Source organism: Dermacentor albipictus, chromosome 1 (assembly GCF_038994185.2).
Source record: "Dermacentor albipictus isolate Rhodes 1998 colony chromosome 1, USDA_Dalb.pri_finalv2, whole genome shotgun sequence".
Lineage (NCBI taxonomy): Eukaryota > Metazoa > Arthropoda > Arachnida > Ixodida > Ixodidae > Dermacentor > Dermacentor albipictus.
In genome coordinates, this window is record NC_091821.1 from 24,530,890 (window position 1) to 24,539,633 (window position 8,744).

Below are 8,744 nucleotides of genomic sequence, written 5' to 3' on the forward strand. Positions count from 1 at the left end.
ACGGATGGTTTTTTTTGTTGGGGAAGTATAGAAATGCTTACGTTATAAAATAAAAATCGCAGGGTTCGCGAATTTCGCGATAAGAACCAACACCAACCTACTCCCCCGCCCACCACTGAGCGATGCCGTCTTGATCGCCCCCTCCCAACCCCGGGAAAAAGGACACTACCTTTCTATCTCAGTTGAAGAAAGGATGATGAAACGTTAACAACGACAATACGGGCATTTCTATATAACGAGTTGTCTTATGGCCTCTGAGATTTGCGCGCGCAGCTGGCGCGCGAACCTGAGAGGCCATAATTGGCCGCTTAATAGCATAAAAAGACAAAGATAATGCCAAACGACACAGCTAAAATTGAAACAAAGAACTGATCTTAGCTATACTGTTTGGGGAAAAGAAATAAAAAATTAGACAGCCGCAACACACGCCACTAAAGCCACCACCGCCGGCATAACGCGGAACCAACAGTTGGCAACATTCATTCGCGCGTCATTGCTTCGTCCGCTTCGTCTTCGCAACGAGAGCCGCCATCTTCTCGCGCCTAACGTTTCGTATGGTTTTGTTCTCCGCAATCCGCGCACACAGCTCATCGGTGGCTGCACGTCTGCTCGGCGTCGCAGTGCGGCCTGCGTCATTTTCTGGTGCTCGCGCAATCGGTGTGAAACATGTCGCATGTGGAATGTTTGATAGAAGTGCCTCACGTCCAAGTCAAGCCGCCGTACGGGTGTATGGCTGTGCGCCCCGTTCTCGGAAGCGTCGACGGCTTTCCGGCATGCGGATTTCAGGTACGTGCAAATGCGTTTCGCCCTCCTATTGAGCTCCGGAGCAAAGCGTGCAATAATTCATGTGAAAGATGCAGTGCCCGTCATCATGGTGTGAATTTCGAGCGGCAAACGAGAACTTTGGCACTTAGAGCACACTGCGGCTGCTAAGTCAGCGTGGAAATTGTTTTACGTTACCGTAATATGTTGCTGTCAGTCTAACCTGCGGCTTGTGGACAGCTAGCCCATTGACTTTTGCTTGTGGCAGCGATAAGTATATAAATGGAAGCGGTAATAATTTTCGAGAGCAGACAGTTGTTTCGCTCGATGTTTGGTCGTGTTCACGGCGATATGAAAGCTAGAAAACTAACTGGCTTGATCGTGCTTAGTTCCAACTCCAAGGGGCGTAACGTTGGCGTTGTATATGTTTGTTTTCGGTGTCACGAGTACCACTTTCATGCTTTTGTTGCATGAGAGTGGTAGCTGCTACATGCCGTCTGGGCAGAACACAATAAAAGCAATTTCCTCACTCATACGTATGCAATGTGACGCAACAAAATTTCCAGCGCTTTATTCGGAGCGTAAATATCCAGTATAGTTTACTAAGAAACTCAAGTTCTCTCTTAGCTTAGGAGGCGTGAAACAAGTGAAACTCTCATTCCTTTTTTAATTGTTCGCCCACAGATGCGTCATCGGGTAATTGACAGTAGCTTCGCTACGTGAGTTGTTTTATGCGCCAATATTGCCCGGCTAAGTATCCTGTTAATTTATGCCGATCCTCGTTCATCTTGATTTTAAGCGGTTACTATCCCCGAGTACCGGACGATGCCAAACTTGTGAGGTGTAGCAAACGCGGGAAATTCAAAGTGGCGTGGCTGCAAGTTCCTGTTTTTATGTTTCTTGCATTCAAAGCCAACAGACGCAGTATCACCGATTTATTTTCCATTTCTGCTGTACTTGATCAATATAAGGTGACAACTGCATTTGCTCTTTAATGTTCTCCATTTACTGTGTTTTCAGCTTGGCTGCCGCCCTCTCTTCAGAGGATGCCACTGTGATAGCTCTTTCGTATAGCACATGCCTCTAGGCCCTTGTGTTTCAAGGGCTCTGGCGAGGCAGCAGTGCTCCAAGTAATTTTACCATCCTATATATTTTCTATTTTGCATCATTCTTCCTCGATGGATTTTAATGTTCATAGTATTCGTCATTAGACATCGCCATAATTTTATAGAACGTAGATTTTACGCACTTTACAGCGACAATTTTTAGGCCAGTTTACAGCCAAGTCACATCTTCCATAATACATCGTCAACATTACCACTTGTCATGGCGCTCTTTGACCAAACCTGGCCCTTGCGCCATAAAACACCACACATCATCATCATCAGCTTGGCTGCTAGAAAATGCTTGAATTTCTTTCAGTATCCAAGTGACGAAATATTTCACTGACGGCCGTGTGTGAAACAGGCAAGATGACAAAACTGATAGCAAAATGATGAGATATTTCTTTTATAGCGTTTGGACTCGACTTTTGGTGAGGATGTCGATCGACCTTGGGCCTGGTGACAGCACACCCGACATCGCCAAAGTGCAGCCTATCAGTTGAGTGCCCCCGAATGGACCATCAACATCGGAAAATGAAGCAGAACCAGGTAGGGGCAATTTTTACTTTGGAACAGAATACTGACAGCTGCCTCTTTTTTTAAGAACTAAATAACATATTTACAAACCAATCCTTTCTCTTTGTGCAGCCTACATAGAATTGTTTTGTGCTTGTTATGCAGACCTTCAGAAAGCAGTTCTTCTGAACCCTTTTTGCATGCACAAATAAATAAAGAGGAGTGCACTTTCTGAAGAAATTGATGCACTGAAATGTGCGTTCGACACAGTGAGATGCAAAGTAACCAACAACTTTAAAGCGGTAAAAAAAAGTTTGAAACATGTTCTAACATCATAACCCGCCTTGGCATACGGATCTAGATATAACAGCAACAGAGGTGCATGCAGAGAAGTGTTTGTAAATGTTTGCAAGATATGTACATTGTCTAAGAAATTGTTTTTATTTACTTGGAGCTTCTTTGTGCCATGGCAGTGCAGTAAAAGCTCAAAATGATGCCCCTGCTCCTAATAAAGCACCTTTATATCTTAAAATTAAATTATGGGCTTTTACATTCCAAAACCTAAAGTTTTGGGAACCTGGCTTCTTTAATGTACACCTGAATCTAAGTGCATAAGCGTTATTGCATTTTACCCTCATTGGAGGGCAGTTGCCATGGCCTAGATTGAAGCTGGGACCAGCATGACTGAGCAGCATGGCATCATAGTAAGTGGGCTATAACACCAGGTCAAAATGAGAAATACTGCTTAGAACTACCAACTTCTTGGCTCACAAGCACTTTGCACTAAGAGGAGTATGGAGTACTGACAGCGACCGTTTATGTACCAATTTCTTTTTAGGCTGAATCCATTATTAGGGTGCGAAGCTTCAATTAGTCAAAACCAGCTCAAAACATGCACCATGTATAGCTGGATTTCGACATGCAAATGGAGTCAATTCATGTCGCCGAAAATGGAAGTGGCAGTCACACTATTTCATGCATTTTGCCTAAAACATAGTCAATAATAATTATTCAATTTCTAAAATATTCTTTTCAAAAAGTTTTTTTCAAGCATGGAAGGAGGAGCCAAATGGTGTTCAGGTGCACGAGCGGTTAGTTGCTCAGCACTTCTTGCATGTGTTCACTGGCTTCTTTCAAGCTTGAAAAAAAAATTTTGTTGCACCTACTGAGCAGTAGAAAGCTGGATTGGGAATTTTTCAGGATGCTCTGCAATTTTCGCACTGACAATTTTGCTTTGAATAAAATACTTGAGCAGGTAAATAATTGTTAATAACTAATTACCTAATTAGGAAAAATGCAAGAATTGGTTTCACTTCCTCAAAAAGATGGCAAACGACATTACCTTGGTGCTGTCCAGCTACGTGGCACTTGTACATATTTAAAGCTTGCACATGTCATACAGACCACCTGGTAATTACAAGGCATATATAGAAGTGGCTAAGTTGTGTGAGCCAGCCATGTGTAGCGAATCATGAGAAACAGCCATGTTTCTTTGACTTAAGGGCATTATAAGATTTACATGCTCGACACCTTGTATCAGTGTGCTCTAGGCCTGTTTGTAGTTTAGCTGCTACATAAACAATATTTCTCCACGTGTAAGCTCATATGCATCTTTCAAGTATATTGCCTCGTGTGTCTAAAATAAACCATCTTCGCGCTTCATTCATTATGTCTTCATCTGTTGCTGTGCTAAAATTTTAACATGCAACTGCAGAAATTTTCATCTAGTTTTCATATTTCCTCGTTGTTTGGTGGCTTCATTTCTGAACAAGTTGTTTTCGTTAAACCCTGTTGCACACAGCAGTACACAACATTTCTGCTTAGAGTGGGAATTTTTTTTTTCAGATTGACATTAATACACCTTGCCTGGGCAATGTAAGGCATTCTACATAACACGGCCCTGCAATAATGTTTTATATTGCATTCCAGCATCATGTAAAACTGTTTACTTACCAGATTAGAATATGTATAAGTGTTGTAAGTAACAGAACTGCAAGAAACCAGCAGATAATGAGGCCAAGGAAAGCATACAGGAACATGTTTTAAGTTTTTTATATGAAGTATAGAAATGATAAATTCTAAGTAAGTGAAAGTGGATTAAAAAATATTCACCTGTGGGTGGGGAACGGACCCATAACTTTCACATTATGCATGCGATATACTAACCACTGTGGTACTACGGCCGTGTTCGAGCGTCGACAATCTGAGGGGCCATTGTGGACGGTTGAATGCTGCCTTGGTGGCACAGTGGTTAGTGCATCGCATGCGTAATGCAAAGGCTGTAGGTTCGTTCTCCCCCCATGCCTGGTTGTTTTTTTGACCATTTTCATTTCCCTTTATCATTTCTACATTTAAATAGAAAATTACAAATAAGTTTCCACGTGCCTTCCCTGGCATCTTCCAGCTGTGATTCAGAAAAATTTTGACCCTCAGTATCCTTTCTTCTCGTTTGAAAGAACAGGAGCTCCATTTTAAAAATAATGAATTCACCTTGTTCAGCATCTCAATGTGGTCTCAAATCTTATCACAGCATGTGTATTACTAAGTGAAGTTCTTGTTAAGACGATGATATAGCATGGAACCTAATTAGTAGCCTTTGTGTACAGATATATGACTAGTCCAATAAATAGGAGGATTTTAAGAATCACGTCTAACATGGTCTGAGCATGTGTTTAAAAAAACTAATCTAGCATGATTTCAGGCATAACTGTTGCCCCTGAAAAATATTTGGATCATCTGCATTGGCATTGTTTTTAGAGAGCACCAATACTGCTTTGATGGAATTAGCCTCGTGGAACATGAAGCATCGCTTCTTGCTGAGGCAAGGAAATATCTGCATATCTGAGGTGCATGTGTCATATGCTCGAATGCTGTTTAAAGGCTGCTAATACGAAAATTACTTCACTTGCCTTCCAGAGATTGTTCAGTAGTCTATGCTACTCGATCATAAACAATTTACCATAGTGAACATTAATCACAGTTGGCTTTGCAATGTTTGTGCAAAATACCACAATTGCCTACTATACATGTGACTGCACTAAAACTTGGAATTAATGACCAGCAAGATTTATGGGACAGTAAAACTTAGTTTATTACTCCTGTTTCTGCCATAGTTTTTTACAGTAATTACTAGAGGGAACTCTGGTGCTGGAGTCGTACCACCATGGAAATGATGGGAAGCACATGGATTTGTCTGATATTCGTGCTTGTGAATTCAGACGTTCTTGTGGCTTCGTATATTATACGCTATATAAATCTTATTGTTGTAAATTTCAGCGCAGTCTATACTCTTCGAAGTGCAGAAGACGGTGCCAACACGCACAATTGCTATTAATTGCAACGATTGAGCTTGTCCAGGTGGCCAAATCGAAAGGCGCCAAGCGTCTCAAGGCACTGGTATGCCCGCGATAAATTTATCAGGGCGTTGCACTCGCTTGTCGTTACATGCCTCCGTGGCTTAATGGTTTCAATATCAGACTTCTGTTCTAGAGTTCCTGTGTTTGAATCCTGTCGTCGGACGATTTTAATGTTTATTTATTACGCAGTATATTGTTGAAAATGACTAGTTTACAAAGTCACAAAGCCGTTTGAAGCCAAACAGACGAAGTTTAGGCAAATCCATGTACTTCCGATAATTTCCATGCTGGTACAGCCGTTCTTATTTGATCTCCTGTGGACACTAACGTCAGAGTTCCCTCTAGTAATTATTGTATGAAACTCTTATTTCTACACCTCGCTCGTGCAGAAGCAGCACCACACCTGCTGCCTTAAACATGCACTTTTCGGCCAAGAGCAGGGAATGCTGTGAACTCGCCCTGTACAAAGCCTGCTATAAGTAAAACAAATCACAACATGCAGTTGCTGCCACGTTGAACTGGTGGAATGAGTAGTGAAATGCAACACCTCCTGAACTAGTTCAGAAAGTGCGGGTTAATCAAGAGGAGATTATATAGTAACAGAAGTTGAGTGATTCTGCATTACATTCACGAAATATACTTCATGATACTTTTCCATTTATTTCCTCAGTCAATAAGAATCCCTTTTGCATTGTTGGACAAAACTACAGAATGGCAACATATTTCTAGCATTCACTGGTAGCAAACATGTCAAAACTTGTTCTAAATTCTGTATTGCCTCTTTAGCTGTTAACCCCCAAGTTAATTCCGGAAGAATGTACCAAATTTTTACGTACTCAATTTTTCGGTGTCATTCTCATTCTAAAAATATATTACTTCATTGGTCTCTGGTTATAATTAACACAAAAATAGGAGCTGCTCTTGCGGGCAGCTTTCCCTCAATGCCGACTGTAACTCATCTTTGACAATAAGAGCAGCGTAACATCGGGCAGAAAGAGTGCGACTCGTCATTGGCGATATTGGTAGTACCTCCAGTCACTAGTACAGCTTGGGATCAATGGTTAAAGGTTGCGACTTTGTTGCTGCCCAATTTTAATTCTGCAGCTGTTACACTTGGGTGTAGCGTGTGTATGTACGTGTGCATGCATTAAAATGACTTCACGCTAGAGCAAAGCAACTGTAGTGCAGAGAGGCATTAGTCATCTTTATATATTTGCTTTGTAAAGATGCACTAAGTTTATCTTTTGCAGTATAGACTTGGCGCTCATTGGCCAAAGATGTCCTTGTGCTACTGGAACCTATCAATTCGCTTTCGGTCTGTGAGTTTTAATTTGTTTTTCTTGTTTCTTGAACTGTGCGATTCCTACTCACAGGACTGCATGTCATCTGAGGTTCCTTTTTCAATTAAGAATGTTGAGGTTGTGTTCGTGAAACTCGATTTCTTGCCTCAAACAAGCTTGTGCAAACTGACCAAGCTGATAATTATACCTGCTTATATATTAAATATGTTGCGGTTGTGAACCTTCATAATGAACGACACATAGTATAAAAATTTTATCTAATAAAACATTTTAATGAAATTTTTCATGTTTTTCGTGTTCATGTTCACTTCTCCACTCTAGTTTACCTGTCTGCATGCCTCACCTCTTTTTTTGCATATTAAATATCGTATAAACTCAACCATGCTTTTTTACCACAATGCAGGGGGGAAAGGTTCCGGTAACACCATGCATTCAGTATGGTGGCCCAGATGTGTATGCAAGCAACCTCCTTCATGTGGACCAAGAACTACTCTGCAGTGTCTCGCAGACTTCCATGCGAAGCCCTCAACATTCTCGTCTCAATGGAATGGCTGCTCATCTATCTGCGTGTCCATCACCAAGACGGCCAGTTGTAAAGCTCCTGTACCCGTTTAAGAAAGCTTAATGATTTTTTTATTTAGTTTTCACGGTTGGCCGTAGAATCTTAACATTTTTGATGTTTCTAACATTTTTACTTGGCACAAAGTGGTGCAATAACTTTAAACCAGTGTAATGTATTTAAGTGATGCTTACTCTAATGCCTATCTAGTTTTGTTTGTCTTTAAGAAATTTGAATGTCTGATGAGGTAACGGCATTTGAATTTGTCATCGTGGCTCGTTTCAATGAGCTGCTAGGAAATAAGACGCAAAGCTTATCACACGCCAGTTGTAGCATTTTTGTTTTCATGACTAAAGTATACACGTTTCAAAAGATGGAAAGTGGGGAAAAAAGCCTCAAGAACATAATCATCCTAGGATTGTCATGTCCTTACAACTGCAATGACTAATGCCTCATACATCTTGGGAGCACATTAGTCGCAATGCCTACAGGTATACTTGATAAGAGAACAGCTTGCACTCAGATTTGCCACGCAGTTGATGGCTGATGGCTTTTGTTTGTCGTCTTCATGTTACTGCTATGTATTCAATATTCATTTAGATGTGCTGCCATTTTCTGCAGTCACCTATACACACACACACACATATATATATATATATATATATATATATATATATATATATATATATATATATATATATATATATATATATATATATATATATTGTTCGTTTCAATAAAAATTTAGTTGTGAGTTAGCGCTCATCCTGTCTGCTTCTAGTCTGTCCGTGTCACTTCGCGCTACAATCCAAGATCATGTTACTGTACCAACTCGCCCAACTTTCTATCCTTGTGTTAAAGACACACTCAGACTTGTTCTTACTTATGTGACCGGTTATTTTTGTGCTTTATAATAAGATGCAGTGCTTTTCGAATGAAAACGTAATAGTTCGTAGTCTGGTTACTTAAAAAAACTGTTCTGCTTAAAATTTAATTGAGCAAGCCTGTGGCATTATTTGGTGCTAATGTCTTTGTATTGGTATGGTTTTACTCCTTATTTTCCTTTTTACATTTAAAGTTTGCAAACATTATTATGTAACCATTTCTCTTTAATGAAATACTTTTCTTCTGATATTTCGTCACAAAT

The 8,744-nt window shown here is 40.4% G+C and overlaps 1 long non-coding RNA gene across 2 annotated transcripts; it reads left to right on the forward strand.

The window, feature by feature from the left end:
- The first annotated feature begins 401 nt into the window (after positions 1 to 401).
- Positions 402 to 8,172, forward strand: LOC139054750 (uncharacterized). Of its 2 annotated transcripts, none has more exons than XR_011511473.1 (3): positions 402 to 786; positions 2,278 to 2,414; positions 7,442 to 8,172. It is a non-coding gene; the product is annotated as an uncharacterized lncRNA (long non-coding RNA). The 2 variants fall into 2 exon arrangements; XR_011511474.1 differs by lacking the exon at positions 7,442 to 8,172 and adding an exon at positions 6,988 to 7,237.
- Positions 8,173 to 8,744: the final 572 nt, after the last annotated feature.